This window comes from Netta rufina (assembly GCF_964035555.1).
Source record: "Netta rufina genome assembly, chromosome: 2".
NCBI lineage: Eukaryota > Metazoa > Chordata > Aves > Anseriformes > Anatidae > Netta > Netta rufina.
In genome coordinates this window covers 23917625-23940371 of record NC_140124.1, presented here as the reverse complement: position 1 = coordinate 23940371, position 22747 = coordinate 23917625, and the positions used below count along the sequence as shown (strand labels likewise).

Below are 22747 nucleotides of genomic sequence, written 5' to 3'. Positions count from 1 at the left end.
GTCTTCCTTAGCAGCCTCCTCTAGGTGAATCAGTCGTTAACTTCAGATCAACCAAACACCAAGTTTGCTTCTATACTCAAATATCATGCTTTTGTCTCAAATAAAAGTCATGTGTTTCTTTTTTCAAAACATCCTAACACAATAAAGCTGACTTCTAACCGAATTCTAAATCTACCCTATGAATGTCATTTTAAACAGTAATTTCCCTTTCTCATAAGAATAAAACATAGTTTGATGGAATCACTTCTGTTAGCTCACGAGAATAAGTAAATGGTGATTTCTCAGCACATATTTTTTTCGTTAATAGCATCAGCTCATGTTTTCAACCGACTGACAAAGATTTACCTGGTGAATTTCTAGATGATCTCCTTCACTAAACTTCTCTTGTATCAGAATGCATATTTAATGTTAATGCCATAATACTAATGTTCCACAAGTATGGAATATTTCAGCAATATATGCTGAAAAGCCATGTGCTGTTACCAATGTCATTCCCCCCACTGATGGCTTGTCACCTCCTGCATATATCTGAGCAGGACTATCACTCACAACAGCAAAGTAAATAATAGATACAAAGACATGCAAATGAGTGGCATATTTCAGAAGTGAATTACATGGAACTTTCTTCTGTCACCCTTCTTCTTTTGTCAAAGAAAATAATGAATACCAAATGGCACCCCCAACCTCTAAGACAGCGTGTCTCTCTCCACTAATGTGCAAAATGGAAGTTAAGGAGCTTCCACAACACAATTACCCTTTGCTATCCTATTGAAGGTGCTCCATCAGACTGAGGTAACCCCAGGGGTCATCTAGCTTTGAATTAGGGTAAGTACATATCATATCTCATAATGTTTTTTAAGAGATCTGACAGGCTGATATCACTTGAGGAAACAACACAATGGCAACAGAAATCTGACTTGATCAGTGTTTCTCTACAAGCAAAAATCCAAAGGCAGGTTACAGTAGGCAGAAAGTAGATAGCAAAGGGAAAGAAAGAAAGAAGAAAAAAAAAAAAAAGTATGCAGCAGATTCAAAGCAATATCCTGATCACAGATTTCCAAACCTGCAGACGAGGCCCATGACCAGGATTAAGGTAACTCTTCAGCCTGGCTGAAGATGTGAGCAGAAATGCTTCAGATGAGCTTGCTTTGGGTTGCACTCCACAGCTCAGCACAAAGGAATCTTTCCTGTGCTTTGAATATATTGTTACTGAGCTGTAAATTTCCTATTGCAATTATTATTGTCATTTTTAAACACTTCATCAGTACATCCTTAGTCATTATTAGCATTCCACAAATACAATAGAAGCTCCCAGTTCCCCCTCCCACCCCCCAGAAAAAAAGACGTGCAATTTTCACATGATCCTCACATTAGGATTTGGAGATTTTCTTGGAGCAAAAGCTCAGAGAGATTTGAATTATTATTTTTTTAATGACAACTGTGAAAAAATGCTACTGAAAGAGGTATGGATACAGATAATTAGAGCAATTATTCCAAAAGAAACCCTCTATCACAAATGAAGACTTTTAACCAGGGGGGAACCTGAGCAGAGTTCACTTGCAGTAACTGAGCTTTTACCAATTCTTTCTTCAAGTCTTGTCATCAGATGACCCTACATGCAGATAGGTTGTTATACACAAAGCTGTCTTAGCAGAGCCTGTCAAACCATACCATAATAGTATTTATGACCTATGTCAGCTTTTGCTGCTCAGTCCATCACCTCGGGCTTCTAATTCCTCTAGCTGGCCATTACTATGTTACTAAGATCTGTATATGGGTCATTAAAGCTTAAACAGTACATTGAAAGCAGCCTACCCTGAGGCCTTTGCAAATATTCTTTCCTATTCAGTCCCCTCCCCCTATTTTGCCTCTTATTTATTTTCTCTAATAACCAATTCTTTCCTTTTATAGCCTCAGTATTCAGTATCTGCTATATACCACAAGAACTACTGAACACCACCTGCAGGTTTGGATTCCTGACTTCTCCCTTAGTCCAATCAAAATACAGTAAATAATACAGCACAGAAAGCAAAATCGTAATTGCACTAATTTACAACGTGATAGCAATAGCAATTTCATTGTAAATTTCCATTGTGACAAGTCAGTCCATTGTACCTGGTGGCAGTAACAGAATTATCTCCATGTATACATCTATCAGGATTACTACTGGAATGATCACCTGTCTTCATGAAAATGCTGACTTGTTGCTTAAAAAAAGGAAAAAAGAAATAAAGAATAAAAGAAAGAAATCTGTCTGAAATAAGAAAGCTGTTTCTTTTTCCATGAATTAGTTTAAAAACAAAATGGAATACCAACTGAAGATGCTTTGGTGTTTTTTTTCAGAAACATCCTACTTCAGAACAATACTTGATTGGGCAACTTCTTGCTGGATGGGGACAGAACTTCGGATATACTCCACTAATTCAAAGACAAAACCCAGAAAGTCACATTGAAGAGAATGAAAAGCAGTCCAGAGTATCTCTCGGCATCACTCTGAGACAAATCTGACTTCAACTTTGAAGCTACCAGTGCAGCTGCCACTGGAGATTCACGAGAATTCAGGTGCTGCTGTGCCTGACGTTACTCCTGGAACAAAACATTCTCCCACAGAAAGCCAGCTCAATCCAGTGGTTATCACCCACAGATTTCACACAAAGATGTTTACTTTTAAGACAGAAAGAGTAAAACATGGGTGGAGAAGCATTACAAATCACACACGTGGGAACAATATACTAGTACTCTCTGTATCCTTAGCTCATATTCTTAAAAACAGAATTATATAATGCTACTTTGATACTGCTGGCATTCATTTTCTACCCTCTGTATTAAATGTAAGATAAACAGATGGCAACATTTTTAATTCATTTCCCCAAAGAGTTTTGAGGAAGCACAGTAGCACATGATGCAAAAAAGCTTTTTTAAAACACTTTGGACAAAACATTGTACGAGTTTGAATGGACAGGTTCTTCTTCGGTCACACATTTTTGTATGTTCTCTTACAGTAAATTCAGGCAATAAAGAACAGGGTAGAGTAATTAGCAACATACTTCAATAATTAATGATATACAAGATGATCGTTTCTGAAACTTGTACAGAAGTTCATGACCTGAGCCACTAAAAGTACCAACACTCAGCACTTCTCCATCAAGGGCTAATAACTGTATTTGCATACCTAAAGGAAACACATTGTATTTGCCTGAATAACCATCACTGATTTATCCTCCAACAAGGGGATGCTCTCATCTATTATGAACTCCTGGCACGCTGCCTTATTGCCTGTGTTGGTCAAGGAGCTTTTTGCTGTTCCCAGATGATCTGGTTCCTAAAGTATGCTTCCTCCACAAGCAAGCCAATCCAGATGGACAGCAGCCAACTCTTACCCAAAACCTGAGTAGCATCAGTAAATCAGTGTTTCGCTCCCCACAGGGGTTAGAGCATCAGCTCAAGCCTGGCACTCCATTAACAAAACTTTGCAGCTTTTAGATTAGTCCTGACTTACCTGTAGAAGGTTTGGAGAGCAGGCAAGGATCAGCATAGTTCTCTTTGAAAACTGCTATTCCAACATGCCCATAATGTAGCATTTCAAAGCTGTATGCCAAATTCAACAGAAGTAGCTATTACTAACAACTTCCAAGCCTCATGCAGGAAGAAGAACATTTCACCAGTGACACTAACAAAGATGGTACTTTCAGACATGGGGAGTACGGTGAGCTAGAGCGTTAATTATGGTATTTGGATCATCCTAGCACAATTAATTCATTCTTGCAATTCCTGGCTATCATCTTGTTCTCACGCTGTGAAAAATCGCAAGTCTCCACTGCAGACCTAGCTAAAAGAATCTCTCAATATTTCCACATTGTCTGGTATTTCAGTGGCCTTAAAACTTTTCACAACATTAACAGAAGAGCTCAACTCTCATGCTGCTCATATTTACCTTCATGTACAAATGCTGCTGATACTCTCTCAAATTACTTATATCAGAAGGCTGTGATACTCACACTATTCTTCCACAAATTATAACCATGAAAATGCTTGCTTTGCTCAGTATTTGTGGTGTCCTATGGGGCTACCATGCAGCAGTGCTCACCATCTTGTCCAGCTCCCATGCTACTTCTTACACGCACTGCTCACCCTTTCTCACTAGCCTTATTATTACTCTCGGGGGACATTTCTCATTAGGAGAGTTTTACTCTTGAAGACGGCACATCATGGCAGTTTGCACCTCTCTAGTATTGTTTACATAACAGTGGCATCTTTGCTGCCCTGTTTAATTTCTGAGGCACCATATCATGCAGGTTCTAGTCAATAATACAAATTTGTGAGAGCAAGTAATTTGTTGTGTTTCAGAGCCAAACAAGATATCTGCAAAACTCTGTGGCTTGTCATATTCTGCAGACACAACGGTGTTCTCTGACAGAGTGCCAACTTCTTCTCATAAACAGTTGGGTTCAGTCTCTTAATTCTGAGCTCTCCTGGAAAGACATTTTTAGTGAGAAAACATTTGTAGCTTTTTACTCATCAAGTCTTCAGAACAAATATACCCAAATGTGCCTTACTGCACAAACTATAGAAGTTTGCTTCCCTTCCCAGTAACTTATGTTTCCATCTACACATCTTTTACAGTATTATTTTTTTTAATTTGGCCTAGAAGCATAATGTCCCTTATGCTTCCCACACAGAGGGACTTTTTGTGTGCAAAAAGTTACTTTAAATTATAGTACAAGGACAGGAATTCGGCAGTCTTTGTTGGTTTTGCAGAAATAAATGTGCTGAAATTTCCTCCTCAGAAATGCAGTCCCCAAATCTACACTTTGCTATTTTCAAGTTCACTCATCTGAGATAATTTACTAAGAGCAAATAGATGTATTTTCCTACAACCATGACATGACAAAATTCAATTCATTGAAACCGTACATCCCAGCTAAGACCACACTGACCACAGACTACCCATGTGCTCACCACAGGATACATTCTAGAGCAAAGTGATCATTAGTTGTAATCCCAAGTAATTGATTTCAGAGCTGCACACCAATAAATGCACAGAATTAGACAGCTTCCATGTGAGCACAATGCAATAAAGGCATACAGATTACAGTCCTGCTTTGATGGATTTCTAGGAAGAAATTTCTTAACAAATTTCAAAAGAACCTGTGAGCTACAAGAAGAGCAAAAGCATAAGCAACAAACCTTTCCAACTGGTTATGATGTAGGCTTAGGTGAATTACCTTCTTTATAGCCAATTCCAACTTCATGACAGTCTCTGCCAGATTTAACAAATGTCCCTTATTCCCTTCTTCTAGTTTTCATTAAGTAAAAAAAAAAATAAAGACAGTTTGGTCTGCTTGGATCACATTACCTGCATCTACCTCCTCAGGCTGCAATTCAGTCTGACACATGAGTGGGCTGAACTTTTATCCTAGTACATTTTATTTGTGAAATTTCAACTTGCTGCTCTCCTACTTGAAAGTGCTGTATATTATTTAATCGAGAAATACAGAAAAATACATGTGTAAAAACAGAGGCATCTTTAGAGGATCTTCTCACTACAGCTGTAGTCGCCTAAGCAATAGGCAAGTCTCAAATGTGATGAAACCTCTTTGCCTATTGACCTGTAACAATGCTTTGGAAAGGCTGATCAAATAAGCTCAGAAAAGCACTACAAAATATTATTCTAACAGATACACAGAAGACTGCTGCCATATGAAATGAACGTCTCTTTCATTATTTTCTAGATACAAATTTACGCATTGTATATTGTTCCCAATGTTCTTTAGACACAAGTGCAGATGGAGGTTAAAAATAATGAGACATTACCCAATTAAAGCCAGACTATGGAAAAAGACTGTAATATGCTACTCATATCTTGGCGGAGCCAGTTGTATCTTGCCTTCACTGTCCATTTCAGTATTCAAGAGGAGGAAACTGTGTAAACCAAAAATATGTCAGTGTATATAGAAAAAACACCACAACGTAGGCAAGCATGGGAGAGCAAGTGTCTATTGCCTTTTTATACACACATACCATGACTGCTGTAGAAGCACAACCTACTAATAAAACTATCACTGTTTTATTATAAGCTATTGTTATTAGCCTTGGTGTTTTGCTGAATTTCAGACAGATTTCATACAAAAATCAATATTTTAGTATAATTTCTTTGGAAGTTTTCAATGTAAACAGTTCCCTGAGGGGGGGAAAACCTCTAATGGAGTCAATACTTGAAAACTGGAAATACTCTGGCTTTTAAAAGAGAAATACACATTTTGGCATCTCCATGCAAACACTCTAAAATTGGTCTAGTTATAAGCTTTTGAAATCTCCTCTTTGGGTCAGACTGACTCTAGGTACTTGCTTCTGTAAGCTGTGCAGCTGACAGCATTCAACTATGCAATGGCCTGATTTGAACACACAGAAAAATGTTAAGAGCATGACTGTAGGAGAAGGAGGAGTAAGATTTTGGAAAAGATCCTTGATTGTTAAGGGATAGAAGACAAGCTACCTGGACTCTGAGATGGACTGTGAATGACAGGGGGTGATACTGGGACACACAACCAGGAGACCCAGAGTACCTCAGCAATGACACTGGAGCTAAGAACCAGCAGAGTGAAAGGCACAAGGAATACAGAAAAGGGGAGGCTGTATGAGGGGTTATAATCCACAGTGGAAGCTAGGACTGCAGTGTACAGAGAAACAAAAGTCAGAGGACAACTGAACAGCCTATGCAGGCAAATGAAAGGGAGAGTGCGTACACAGGACAGAAAATTTACAGAACATAGAGCATGGAATGGACGAGCATCAGTGCTTAGGGGGAAGTAAACAAGACTGTGCAGACACTAGCACATATTCTCCATTTAAGCCCATATCATAATGCAAGATTCCTATAGATTACCAACCTGCAGCTTTCAGCAGGAATCAATGGAAACACCTGAGAGTTTTCTTCGTTTCCATCTAATTTCAGGCAATAGATAACAGCAACCTATCACAGCTACCAGCTGTTGTTTCAGTTCAAACAGGACACATCTGTACAAGATCTATAGCTTTCAAAAATGCTATATGAAATGGGAGTATAGACACAACATCACAAAATGAAATATGGATTTCCATTTGCTTTTTCAAAAGGTTAGAAAATTACATAGACAGAAATCTGAATTAAAATAAGCCACCCCAAGCTGAGAAAAAAACATGTATATTGTGGCTTCTGTATACTGGCTACTATGAGATAAGCTAGAGTAGGAGCTTTCAGCAGACAGCTGCTTCATTAGCTATCTTGTATTTATCTTGCACTTTGACAACTTTAAGTTCACAGTCTAATTTATCCTGCAGTGACTGATTTGTGGGCTTGTACAGAATCACAGAATGGTTGGAGGCTAGAAGAGACCTCTGGAGGTCATCTGGTCCAACCCCCCTGCTAAAGCAAGGTCACCTAAAGCCACTACTTGTTCTCAGCTCCTTTCCTTTTTTTTTTTTTTTTCTTCCCCTCCCACATACAGGATCAAATGTGAAGTTGATCCAGCAACATGTCCAGCTTCAGTGGAAGGTTCAATGTTCGCTGCAGGACTTCTTCCATCCACTAAAGAAGCTGAAAAGTCCACAAGGATGAAGTCAGAACACAATCATCCTGACCTTTATTTACCTTTACCTCCACCTTTGGTTGAACATCACATTGAGTCACTCAAGCTGAGACCATCACCATGGTCCTTATTTTCCAGACATGTCAGCTTCAAATCTTCATTCATGATCATCAGAACCAAGAAGTGGAGGCAATTACTACAGAATGCCAAGCAATGCTGTTATTATGCAATGCTATGCAAGTACTTTGAAAGTCAGTGAACATCTCAAAATCACCATTTAAAAGAACTCTCAACAAACAGGATGCTGGGAAGATGAACAAATATTTGCTAACTAGTCAGAGCACAGTGATAAGTGGTCTAGAAAATCACAAAACCATCTGTGTTTTAGTAATGCACAGTAGGTGCATATAGCTAGAGCCACACATCAAGAACACAATTAAATTAATCGTTCATCATCTGACACAGGCAGAGATCACACAGCAGGAGCAAATATGGTGCTATTGTGTAATTAAAGAATAGTGCTGTACAAACAGAGGGAGAGTGACCAAATTAAGTTTTCACAGATAAACTTCATTCCTACAACTTCTGAATGATTGACTTTGTAGTTGTTATAAAGATCTGCTGCTATACAATACACCTGTAATTTTAGTATTACACATTCTAATTAACTGAGTACCAATACTGAAATTCATGCGCTGCTGAAGTCAATGTGAGCTTTGTTACTCATTCTTCCCAATGAAGAGTACAAGAAATCACTTAACTGTATATACCCAAAATGAACGATTATTATTTTTTTAAGAAAGATAGAAGATGGGAGATAGGAGTCCTATGGAAGTATTTAATTGCATTGATGTGAAACCTAGTTGCCCACCAGCATATTTTATCCACTACTAACAAATGATGAATGCTACAGAAAAACTATTTGTTAAAAAAAAAAAATGCTTTTGCTATATTTCTCAGTGGGGCATTTCCTCCAGCAAAAACACAGCACAAAAAGAAGAAAGAATTCCTTTTGTCAGCATACACTTTAGGCTGCAGGAAAAAAAGGCTAGTGGCATATGTCTTGCAATTTTTCGAAAAGACAGCGAGACAGAAGACTTTAAAGAATCATGTCAATTTTCTTTTTCTGGGTGGGTGAGGCTCAACATGCCTCTTCACTTACAACTGGAAAATTACACTGGAATGAACATGGCATTACTTTGTCTCTTGTGGGATGATTTAAAGATTAAAGAAAAGCAGTAAGAAGCTAGAAAATACTTATTTTTACAAATATTTTAACAAACAGAATCAATCACAGTGAAGATAAGGCATACTGTTCTGCAACTGAAAGGAGAATAACATAGAGTGGGTATACGAAACGAACAAAGATTTCCTAATACAAATATTTCCTAATATAGTGAATGAAATCCAGTCAGCATAATTTACAATAAAAAGCAACTCCAAATAATAAACTGTGGGACTTTTAAGCATAATTACAATATGAATAACATCTGGAACATTTAAAAATATTTTTTAAGGACAGGAACTAGAGCACATCAAGGCTCTATCAGAAACTACTACAGAAATTACTAGGATGCTGTACCACCAACAGCAAAGCATTTTGGTGCCAACACTGGTGGTCATCAACTTAGGAATCATACCATCTGAAAATACAACTTAAGCATTTTTTCACATCTAAAGGACCTATCAGCTTACAAAGAATTGATGCGCTGTCCTCCTTCAGTCTTTGTTCTGGATATTCTCTTCTCTCTCATCTCAAGAGTAATTGTCATTTACTCTTGCAATTCACAGCATCCACCATCAATTTAATTGAATTTAAGGTATAAGTGATTGGAAAGAAACAGAAAACCATGAACAGACCCACAGGACTTTTGTTTTATTCACACTGGAATACAACTGAATCTAAACCAGGAAGACTGCAAATTTTACATTTACATTAAAACCTTGTGGACAATGTTCAACTTTTTAAAGGACATAAAATCTCTTTAAGCAAAAGCTGGTAAGTACTGTATGTTACTTTAAAAAGCAGCTGGCCCTCAGAGGAAGCAAGAGAGGTGTTAGAACAGAAAAGAAGGGCTGAAGGAATGTCTCAGCTTCATAAAGCTGACAGCCACAGCTGATAGTGACAGGGTGATGAGAAAGTTAAGTGATGCTAACAAGACCTAGCTGAGGTAAGCTAGACATTTCTACCCTCCTTCTTTTGCCAAAAACACTCCCATAATTTTCAAGTATAGATTCTGATTTACTTACATGGATGCATGACACCAACCAAACTATGGATCTAAATCCGTATTGGAAGTCATTCTGAGCAACCACATAATTAAAACACACCCAAGAAATGTGAGAAAATACATTAAGAAATCTGCCAGAGTAACCCATTAACACCACAGGTGGTAAGAAATTATATATCTTTTTTAAAAGGCCAACTCAACAACCAACAGCTTGTCTGTCTACTACATGCAGATATAAAACATCGCTTCCCAGCCCTCTTGAAAATGTACTCAGTTCTTCCATCCTGTTGTGTCATGCATCAATTATAATAATGGCAATTTACTGTTTGCTTTTCCAGATAAGATTCTTTTTATAGAATCGTAGTAATTAACGATGACAGTAGCAAAACTGATAGCACTGCCTCTTAAAGTACCAGTACCTGTAAGACAACACTATTACCTTGCCAAACTTTAATCAAATGTCCTGATCTTTTACAGTTTGTGTCTAGCAGTGTTTGTTCCAGTCAAAACAGGTCATTCTTTTCCAAGAAAGGACTCGAGAACAAAAGCGCTCTTTAACGATGGTGACCTTTTCTTCAAACAGTTCTCAGATCTCATGCATTGAAAGGCGGCCTTCAAAAGCTACACTTCAGGTCAAGGACATGCTTTTTCTTGTTTCTTGAAAATCTGTCCAGTCTGTCAAAGTTTATATCTGGTCAGTGGAAAATTCTACTTCAAAGCTGCACTTTAACAGCTAAAATCTCCTGAAGAATCCACCCTCCCTGAGCACACTTAAACATTCAGACATTTGGCAGAAGCAAAAGAATTTTGAGCCAACAAGTCTGGAATCAAATGTCAGCTATAGAGGGGACCATGTTAGCAATAAAACTTCTTTGACAGTTCCCCCAAAATAACAAACCCAAACCTGTTCTTGGATGAACATGTTTCCAAGTCCCTTGCTTCATTTCTGCTCCCCTCTCACTTTTTATCACTGATAATGACAAAAAGGCTGGGAACTGCTGTCCCTGTCCAAGAAGAATCCCCATCACAATCCTACAGGCTCCTGGCTGAGGTCACTGACTCTTTCTATCCTCCAATTACACCTAGTGCTTTTTTGAATGGCTTCTATAATTTGCATTTTTCCAGACCTATTGTTTTAGCAGTAATCTTTCTCTTCCTGCAATTCTCATACCACTGTCCATTCTTAACCACCAGCTTTTGACATAATTTTTCTCCCAGTTCTCCTCTCTATCACTGCCCAGCTCCGGACAGCGCTAAGCATCGCAATGAGGCAGCCTTCCTCTTCCAGGCTGCTACAGCACAGCAGAGAGGGGACCAAGGAGGGTAAAGTGAAGACTGGAGGGAAAACAGGAAAAAAAAAAGCATGGATAATTCATACAGAGTTTTTAACTCTGTCAATATCAGTAAAGAAAAAAAAAAAGTGGGTGGATTTTTTGACACTTCTGCAATGAAATATGCCACTTGAAAAGTCCCCTCGTGAAACTGACTGAAGTTCCATCCACAAGCTCAGGAGAAGAAAACAAACCAAAAACCTAGTGTTTAGGTCTAGGTCCATCGTCCCACAGAGTACATGTTCCCTGAGATAAACACAATTTTTTAATGGGTCTCTTAATTTTTCCTAGTTGTTATTGTGGCTGAACACAAAAGTGACCTGCTAACCAAAAACACGAGGCATGAAGATCTTCTAGCTGAATCTAGAAGACCTACAATATGCTTAGACCACTGCATTCTTCTGTAACTCCATTTTCAGTTAGAAGGACTAAAGCAAATAAAATACTAATAGCTTGTGTGACTGAATCAATAGGCGTAACTATAACTGATGAGCTCCCCTTTATTGACAAAACTCAAGTGAGGAAGAAATGAAATTTTAGCTTCTAATCCAATTTGATCAAACACAGATTGAACTAGATCATCCAGTGTACCGATATATAGCCAAAATGGGAGCTAAGCATCTTCTTACAAATCTATCAGTACGGCATGGTCAAAGACAAGACCCTTATCCTCCTACCAACTGAGCCCAAAAAGTATTCAACACAGACACGAAGCTCCTCAATGCTTTGCAATGGCACAACAGATTTTGAATGTTTCTGATCTAACAAAATATTATGCATATAAGTCCAAGGTCCAGGAATATTTGAAGCACTTTCTGAAACTTTGGAAGTCTCTGGAACACATGTTGCTTTAAGCTTGCTCTTGAAGCAAGTTTATTTGAAACAGGATTTTGAGATACCACACAAGGTCAAACACTTAGCCTACACTGCTACAGTGAGAACGCCTTAATATGCAAGAAAACACAGCTCAAGCAGTATTATTGAGTCCTTGCAGCTCTTTGCTAGTCATTTGCTGCTCATCACCTCCTGTGAGTAAATCAAAGAATGACTTCAACAAAGCCACCAAATTTTCAGGGCCAAGTCTCTCCGTCAAGGGAACACAGTCTAATCTGAAAAAATTCACAGGAATTAGGACAGAAACAAGTACCAATATATGCTAATTAATTTCTTTATCAGCATGGCTAATTAGTGTGTATGCTACTTCAGGCACTTCTTAACAATAAACTCATCTCTGAAGGAACTTACTAAATGAGGAATACCAAAGCCCTTTTCCAACACATGCCAGAAAGTTTTGGCTAAAAACCAAGAACTGATTACATCCAAAAGTCTAAGAGCACATTCCAGTTCAGACATGCACATTAAAACAGTGGCAGCCAAAGTGCTAACACTTGCAATGCTAAACATCCTCCCTAAATTCCCACCTCGGTTCAATATTTCAAGCAGGACCAACCCCATGAAAGCAGAACAAAAATATTCCCCAACAGAAAAAGGAAAGATCAGTCGATGGAACAGGCATGGGAACACCACTCATTTATATCTAATTAGAGCTCAGGAACCCAGTGATGACAGATCACAGACTTCAGCAGGCCCATCAAAATGCCTCTCCCCCAGCTGGCTAGGATGCGTATATATGACAACTCGATAACATTCGAAACAAACAGGCAAGATCTCCACAGATAAACAAACCTGGTCTGAAGCAGTAAAACACATTTCTTTCCCAAAGCTCTGTGTGACTGCAATAAGCTACCTGCAAAATGTTAAGAACTACCACTTATTTGAGAAGAAATTACAGCTGGGAACCTGTACCTTGAAGGTATCTTTAACCTTAACATCACAATGAGTGCTACACAGCATAGTAACTGGTGGTGTCATTGCCATGAGTAAGTGTGTGATTATCTGAGGGTTTATTTTCAATATTTTGTCGGGCTTTAATAAGTACTGTTAATAAAACCTTGTTCTTTGGTATAGTTTGGCTTTCATTTAATTCAAGGAACTTTTAGGAACTTGTTTACATAATTCTCAAAGATGTTGATTTGTAATTCTGTCACTGATTTTACAAGGTTAATGACCGCTGTAATCAAACAAATGAATGAGAAACTGAACTACTTTAATTTTATGCACTTCAGTCAGCCATAAAAACAGCATACTCTGCAGAGAACTTGGGCATATGAAATATGAAACATGGAGGGGAAAATAAACACCTTTTTGGTAACAACTTTAGAAGAATGTACAGAAAACAACTAACTCCTATTCATGACAAGCCATGTTACACTTAGAATCAGAAGCATTTTAAAACCTAAAATCCTAAAACCAGAGATTAAGGCAATCCCCTAGATACATCTGAGAATACTACATATAATACTACATGGGTATAATTTCAAATTTTTTAAGGGGGGGGGGGAAAGGGGAGGAATAAAAGCTCATATTGTGATAATGAAGGCTCAGAACTATAGTTTATCTTTTTAGGAGCATGTCTATTATCCAAGATATTATTCATTTAATTTGGACCTCACTTTTTTTTTTTTTTTTTTTTTTTTTTTAGTTTTAACCTCAAGCTTTCAATAACTTTATTTTCAAAAATAAAAATAAAAAAAAAAAAAATAAAAAATGAATTTAATTAGAGCTAAATAGCAATGATAATGGAAGATTCAAGTCCTTTACTCTAAAAATATATATATAGTCTTAATCAATCTGTCTAAAAGAAAGCCAATTAAAACTTGAAAATGCCACAAAACTTGTTAAAAGTTGCATATCACTTCATATCTTACCTTCATGATTTTTTTAATTCAGTTAGTTGACATCCATTAGCAAGTAAAAGGCTGGATGTCATCTTACTCCTTTTGAAGGTCAAATAATCTGAAGTTGCAGTAATTATATCTCAAATTTGTTTGTGGAACTAAAAGTTTGGATCTCTAAACTTCATGGAAGAACTTGATTTACCAGAAACAGAAGTTTGTTCTAGAGAAAGGAAGGGAGGGAGGAAATTTATTTTATTTTATTTTTTTTTTAAGGTCTGGAGGTTTCCTTCTACTTCAAGGAGGTTAGAAGTTGCTTCACACTCTTGAACTCTGATTGGGAGCTATTTACATTCAAAGAAATGAATTATTTGAATGTGACATTCTAATTTCTGTCCACAGCCATAAAAAAGGATGGAGGACATAAATGCACGGGCTCATGGGGAGATGGGAAGGTTATTAATGCAACTCATAAACCTCTTGGACCACTGGCCAGAAATCTGACAGAAAGGTGTTAAGAAAGTCGCAAACCCATTATTCACAGGCATATACTCTTACAGGTTATTTAGTTTGACCTCCTCAATAGAAGGAGCAATTTTCAAGCTCATAAATTTTTACTGAGCATATTTTTAGAAAGACATCTATCCTCTTGCAACAAGCCAGGCATAAAAGTGCCCCATCCACGTTTGGTAGAATAGAAAGTTCATCTAATCCCACCATTAATCTAATACCTTGACCAAAGCCTGTTTAATCAGACTTTGAATAGAGAATATGCATTGCTCCAAAATCTTTTCTTTGGCATTTATACAGATATGTGCTTATTTGTGCAAGGAAGGCTGAGAGACAGTGGCATACAGACACACATCAATACCTATCACTTGAACTTTACTTGTGAACTGCTGCTACAAGCCTTAGTTTCTCCACTGACAAGCAAAATAATTCATTTTTGATTATGCAAATAGTCCTCTGCTTTGTGAATAGGGCCTCGAGTGATTCAAATGTTAATTCTGCTAGAAGTCTTGATGCAAAGCCAGCATTTCAACCATGTCAGTTTTATAACCAGGACTTTCTGACAAACACAGAATTGCAAATTGAAAAATATCTTGTAGGATCACAAGCACATTGAGATAAAGTAACATGGAAAAGTGTGAAAGTTCTTAACAAGATTTTGTTAATGGGTCTACAACCTGCTGGGTTTGCATTAAGTTACACATCCCTTCAGTAACTGACAGTTTCCTAATGGCAGTAACGTAGCACCACTATGCTGTGAAAAGCCAAACCGAAATAACAAAAGAGAGATTTTATCTTGTCCAGCGTTTCATGTGCTAAATGTTCAGGGTTCTTGTTTTCACATTTTTTAATAAAACCCTCACACAATCCAGCGTATGTTCTTATGAAAACATTCTTGTATTTAGCACATTTTGAGACTTCACAGCATACAAAAGAGCAACTGTATTGCTCCTGGATTCCAAACAAGTAGAGGGAAAGGAAGTGAGTGTGAGCTTTAGTTCGCTGTTTGAGGGTCAAATGTTCAAGAAGTTTTGTATATTATTTTTTCTTTAGGTATAAAAGTTCAGAAATATTTGGACCACATAAAAAGTGATCCATTTGAACTACATCCAAACTAGAACTTCAACATTGACCTAATGGTTTTTCTTTTTACTTTGAAAGTATTGTTTTATTTTATTTATTTCAGTCTGTTGTTATCAAAGTAACTTGGGTTACTTTGTCCTCTCAAATTTTAGGAGATATGAGGGAAGAGAGTATGTTTCCAGATGGAAGCCAGCCATACCAGCCCTGTTATCACCCTGTCTGTGCAACCAGCATGGAGGTACACCATTCCTGCCACCCTTGTGACCTTCTTGATTGCTTCTGCTCAGGGAAAAACAAATGATAAATGAGACTAAATAAAGCCCAAGGATATTTAATTACCTGACCTGTACAGCTAAGATGGGCTTTACAAACCTAAGTTTAATAGACAGTTTAATAGATGGAAAAGGGTGTTAGGAACCTTCCCTGTGAGGTTCTGAGCAAAAAAAGCTACATGCATAAGTTATCTCACATTGACAGTGCAAGTTTTGAGCATATTTTTAAGGTAAAATCCACATTAACCCCTTCCTAACATCCCAAAGTAACAGGCAAAGAAAATTTGTCAGTACCACTTCATCATGCAAATCTGAACCAAGCCTCACCAAAGAAGGACAAACAGTCTGTATCATATCAGAACTGATAAAATCACCAAGTTCAGCTAGTATATCCTCATTTACAAGGCTTCCTTCATTCATTATGTTCTCATTTCTATTTTCACTTAGCTCCAGCTAAATCTGCTGGCAGCTGAGAAGCTGTTGAAGTTTGTGCCAAGTGGACCAGACCTTAAAAATTTACCAACTACACAGTTACAGATTCCACAGCTGTAGAATATATCCCACACTGATAGCTTCTAGACACCACTACCATGGCTTGTATTTTAATAAACGGGTCAGAAGTGGAAGGTCATGATATCCTATTACCAGTCTCTGAACCATGCAGATCCTCTTCATCTCAGAAAAAAAAAAAAAAAAAAAAAAAAAAAAAGGAGTGGGGGGATAAATTATCAGCTTCTTTTTTTAATATTGCTTATTCAGGAGGAACGTTCCCAAGTAAAATAATGTGGATATTCATTTTCACTGCTTTGAAGACGACAGTGAAGGTCAATCTCTAATTTTGTAATTCTGCTCTCTTCATATTGATTATGAAGCCCAAAAGCAGTAACTTTACCCTAGCTGCAAGTATAGATCCCTTTATGAAGCATGTATTTCAACTCCATATAATTCCTGAATGATAAATCTCCACAAGAACAACAACTAGAAAATTGAACTAAGATGTTTGCAACACAGTCTTCAGCTTATGGGAAAATATGAGGGAGGGAAAAGACTAGTGCTATCTCCCTGAGGCAGGGCCTGACCCAGCCACCTGAGCCTACAGAAAAAAAAAAAAAAAAAGAAAAAAGAAAAAAAAAAAAAAAGAGCAGCCTTTGAAGAAACGAGGAAAACAAAAACAAGGTAGAAAAAGATTTTTTCTCTCCTGTATAACTTCAATTTAAGATATATTTGCTAACACTTCTTCATTGTTTTGATTATAATTGATGTTTTTCTTCCCATAAGAAAGGGTTTTCATTGAGTATAGTGTCTGCTTCTGTATCTTGTGATAGTAGATCCAGGCTACTGAAAATATTTCCAAAGTATTTCAAAGTTTATAAGCAATTCATGATTACAGTCTTAAGCAAAGTATGGTGATCTAAATGGAATATTTTACCTTACTGGAATCGTTTACTTCCCTGAATATATGACATTTAAGGAAAAATTGAATAATTATCAGAAAATAAGGGAATAAAAGGCAGCAAGGCAAAAATACTGCAGTAGCCTTCTCCTCTCTCTTTCAGGCTTCCTGTCTTCTCGGTTAGCAAGCTTCTTCTGAAGGCATGACCCCACCATTTCATAATAAGTATCCTTCACCCTTTGATAGTGAGTGATTTATATAGATATTAAGACAAAATAGTGTCTTGTGTCTTGAAAGGGACTAATAACGGTGCTTAATTTCAGCAGCTGTTTATAAAGAAGTTAGAAATTTGCAATAAACTACTTAGGTTTTTCTTAAAAGACAAAAAACAAAAACAAAAACAAATAGTTATGATGGAGACAAAAGCATTGAAAAGAAAGGTATGACTTGATTCAGAAGTTTGTTTTCATGTCTAAATAACCTGAACTGCTTTATAATTTCTGAATAAATGACTCACGTCAGAATAATAAGGACAATTCATTCTCGAACTTTCTGTGAAAAAAAAAAAAAAAAAAAAAACCCGCTCTGATGTTCTGATAACTTCATGAATGAAGACTGTGGTCAGTAGCCAATTGTCTTAAACACAACTTTCTGATGGAAATGGATGTCTTTCGTTGGAAAATTTTGTCTAGATTTGGATACACACCTAAATTACCTTAAACATTCAATGCATTGATCAAAGCCAGCACACAGCTCTTTACAAAGGATTTGGTTGTTTGGTGCATGGTGTTAATCAGCTTACTACGTCAGGTCTTAAAGACATACAAGAGACCTACATTCCTATCCATATATATAGTGATGTATTTCTCCTGAGGGAGAGGTTAAACACACCAGGAGACTACACAACCTTCTCATATCCGCATTTGCCCAAACTTGAAAACACTTCTGCTGAGATACAAAAGGCATCTACTAGTTTAATATTCACAAACAACTAAGGAGATAAATAAGGCTAACCGAACAGGTTCAAGTGTGGAATTGCCGTCTTGCTCTGATACTTTTGAAATTCAGGACACAGCAGCAGAAAAATATACACAAAACACTCAAAGATCTTAACAAAGACAAATGTCTTTGTGCAGATTTAAAGTTACTTTAATCACAAGGCTAAACAGCACTGCTGCTGTGATTATTCCTTTCAGAAAAAGTTAACAAAGAAAAAACAGGCTGAAGAACTGGCTACGTTTAGGAGACATTTATTTGCTTCAACACCAGCTGGTATCACAGTCCTGTTTCACCAGGTGACCGTAGAAGGTATTGGCACTTGGAAGGCATCTCCCTGAGGGTCTCTAACCAATTGAAGCAGAGATTCCATCACTTGGTACCATTTCCATACATATTAACAACCAGCTCATATTTGCATCCCTTGTATAAATCACTCCAAATCACAGGGTAAAAGCCAATACTCTGAGTGGAATTAACTTGTGCTCTACATTTTATGGTGGTATTGTATGCTATAAAAAGAGGTTAAATTTGCATATAACATAAAAAGACTGACCCTCACCAACTTTCACTTAAACAAGAAAGCCATGAGGGCTGCACAAGGTGTGATTTATAGTTATGTGCTAGAGATAGTTGTATATAAAGAAAGGTTTGCCCCTCTCCATTTATCTGCCATATTCTGTATTTGTCACCTTTTTCTACCCTTTCTGTCATACAAGAACAGAAGACCGGGCAAATCTGTAAGGCAACAGTTCTAAATCACGCATAAAAGTTGGAAGAGAAGAAATTGACTTTCTGTGCAGAAGAAACTTTTGCTCAAAGCAGAATGCTCCAGCTGGGTCAAGGCAGAGAACCATGAAGCTCAGGTGAAGCCAGCACTGCAGGCAGATGGCCTTTCTGAGGAGAGTTAGGCAGATATTCAATGGCATCACTGAACTAAAGGATTTGTAACCTTCTAGTGCTGGAATTAGCAGGAGAGCCCTTATCCAACATCTTCCACGTGAATAATGACACACAGATATCTCCTTGAATGGAAGTAGGGCAGAGTACAAAAGGTCTACTAACTGATAACAGGCATTAGGGATCCAAGTGGTGAAGTGATGATATCAAAAATAATAATAATAATTCCTTAAATAATAATAATAATTCCTTAAATAATAATAATAATTCCTTCCACGTTCTTTTCTTTCTTGACCTGTGCCCAAGAAAGAAAGGCAGAAGAAGGTCACAGCTCGTACTTCAAAAGTACAGAATGAAGATGCAACTGATACAGCTGTGCTCAGCCTCAGCAGACTACAGATAAATTATGGGGAGACATACGATTACTCTGTGGTAGCTGGGTAATTTGGAATTTTCATTTGTACTTTTCAGAAAAGCATGACAGATTTCCCACATGATAGGAGTTTGTAAAAGGGTTTAATGTTTATATCACGATTCCCAAAAGGAAACATAATGATTTATATTGCATTTATGTAATTCCAGCTCTCCTGGAAGGATTCATAATTGTGTGACACTAACATGTTACAAGGTAGAAGAAAAGGGAAAGGGGAAAAAAAAAAAAGTTATGTTCAGCCAATGAATAGCAAGGAACAAAGAAAGAAGTAGGACAGACTTATTCAATCTCTACCACTTCTAAGCACCCTACAGACAGTAGCTTTCATTCAGTACACCAGAAAGGAGTAAGGAACACAGCACAATTTGGACATGCTGAAATGCCATGCAAAACAGCATTACCGTAACCACTTGCACTGTATCTGAATGGGACTGGCAAACTAACAGCTCTCCCACATTTGTCTGAGACGAGCAGAAGTTCACCTGTTTAAGCCAGTCAGTCCAACTGCTTTTTAAGAAAAGAAAATGAATATTGTCAGGGGGGAAAAGAAAAAAAAAAAAAAGGCAAAAAAAATAGCTGCAAGTCAGGGCTAGAGAGATCAGCAGGGGGGAAAGTGGAATCAAGATGAATGCTCTTGCTGCCTTGCAGAGGATTCAACATGTTTCTCTCACACCTAAGCAAATCCACACAAATTCGCGTGCAGAAAAAAGCACAAATGAAGCATGGTTAAAAATAGACTGTCCAGTCATAAAAGCTCAAAAAATTAAAGGTCACTTTTCTATCATCAAGGTTCAGTAAGAAAGAACATACACTTCCCTACAGCACTGAAATAGTATTTATTAATAAGTACTATACAAAAGTCTTGGGAATTTAAAAATCTGACTCCATTCCATGAGAAGGAACCCAGGAACATCCTTTTCCAAATGGATTGACATTTTTGAAGCTCAGATTATCTTTATTTGGAAATCTTGTATTCCTCTTTGAGGCAGTATAAACTGTGGGTAAGTCTGCAGGATGTCCGTAACACTCAGAGACCAGACAGAAAAATTATGATTTCTGTAGTTTCTTTCCCCTGAATACTTCTTGACCTTAAATATCCAGTGACAAAGTGTCCCAGAGGTTTTTGGCTTGTGCATTTTATTTTTAACAACAAAGAAAAACAAAGCTGTTATGACTACAAGCCACAATGGCTTTGAGGGGACTTTACAGCTAATTGAGCTCTAGCTATTTAGCCTGCAGTAGACACCAGCTTTGCCAGCTCTCTAGGCAATGAAAAAGTTCCCTGAGCTACAGCCAAGCTACTGTCTTATTTTTTTTTTTTTATTATTATTTTTTTTTTACTTCAGAACTCCAAATCAATACAGCTTCTAGGGAGACTGAACTCATCCTCAGACTCTAAAAACAAAGATGCAAAAATCCTACCATGACTCACGTGACGTGAATGCTTAGAATAGTTACATCTTCATAATCTTAAACATAATTTCATAAAGTTCCCCGAGGCTTGCTGAGCCAGACATAGATGAAGCTTTAAGGCATTTCAGTTACAGAAATTGAAATTTCTTGACTGGACTTCATGAAGGAAATCTGAAAGTCCTTCAAATTCCTATCACTCAAAAGAAAGCAGCTGTCAAGTTTCCTTAATAAAAATAAATTAAAAGCAAATAATTACTACAGGAAAGAAATAATAGTTTTTTGTTGCTGTTGTTTTGTTTGTTTTGTTTGTGTGTTTTTAGGGGGGTTGAGTTGTGTTTTTTTTTAAGAATAAGGTCTAACAAAAAAAAAAATATTCTTTACTGGCAGATAAAAACTGGATTCCAATTCCAATATTCATGTCTACCTCCTAGCAGTAGCTTGACCAATGACCCCCCCCCCCCCCCCCCCTAAAAATACACAGATATTGTTTCACTGTGCCCTTGTCCTAAAGAATGGAACCTCCCAGACCTACTCTGGTACTATGAATGGCTTATCACCATCAATCATCTAACTAGTGCCACGAGGTCACTTGTTGACTTAAATTTGTAAAGATTATTATGCTACATATCAGTCCAAAATCACTAAGCTTGGATGTGTGCTATAACTCACCTACTGTTTTCAGGTAATATTTCAATACGACGTCACAAGAATAAATGTCTACTGAGGAGAAATATAATTTTCTGCAGCACTTCCTTAGATGGTATGGGTACAGACCTCGCTATTTCTCTTGGATAATCTAAAAACTTGGATGCTTACATCACTTGCAGCATTGTGGCTATGAAGCAGTATTTACCATTGTGCACCTATGAGGAATACTGTGTAATAAATCTCACAGTCACTTACGTTAAGAAGTCTCTCTTGGCAAATTGCGGATCTTCCCTGTAATTTTCTCTTAGCAGTTACTCTGCAGCAATTTTCCGCAGATAAAAGTTTTGTGAAGATTTATACCCTCCAGCCAGCCAACTTCAGACTGAGAGGCCTCAGACAAGCTCCCAAATTCAGGAAGTCTGTTGATCTGGGAGGACTTGGACTTTCCAGAAAACCCTCTAGGTTTTCATTTTTTGTTCAGGCGGAGGCTCTTTGGGGGGTCCTTTATAAGGGAAGATGGCCTAATAGATCTTCTGATAAGAATGATAACTGTGTCTTTATTTTCTTGTCTGAGGATGAAGTGAGACTTTACATATAGTATACAAAAATATAGATTTGTATTCTTTCCAAAGAAAAACTTCATACTGTATACTTTCCATTTTAAAATCGTAACATAGCCATTGTTGAAACTTTTGATGTATGTCAGCAATTCCCAAACAGGTTTACTGTGAAGAGGACAGGTAAAAAGATGTAGAGCACGTAAGGGAAGACAACAAAAATATCTTCACAGGGCTAGAAGCTTAACTCATTTTTTGCTCTTTTATAAGAACTGCCCTCCTCAGCAGTGTTTCAGTACCAGCAGTGCAGCTGCCTCCTGTCTTCTTCCCTCATACAACACAGAAGTAAGGATGGAAGAGACCTGAAACTCTGAAGATGTTTTGTGGCCAAGAATTAAGCATCTCTCCACACCTGCTCTGCACCAGCAAACAAATGAATTAAGTTTTCCCCCACACGTCACAAACATATTCAGTACACACACTGATCTTCTCTTCAAAAATTGTAGTTAAAGAAATTTTTAAAGCAAATCCTGTGTTCTTTTTAATTGCATAATGCAAGACAGGTGGCTGCTTCCAAAGTACTTATGTGCTAATTTTCACGCTGCTAACCACATGTGGTATTAAGGTAACTGCCTTGGATACTGGATTAAAAGGAAAATTATTATCTGGGCAGCTGT

The 22747-nt window shown here is 37.4% G+C and overlaps 1 protein-coding gene across 1 annotated transcript in view; it reads right to left on the bottom strand.

Moving 5' to 3' along the window:
• Positions 1–22747, bottom strand: part of CDK14 (cyclin dependent kinase 14) — a gene marked incomplete at its 3' end in the record, with an annotated part of 181690 nt that overhangs the window by 127745 nt on the left and 31198 nt on the right. The window lies entirely within an intron of this gene.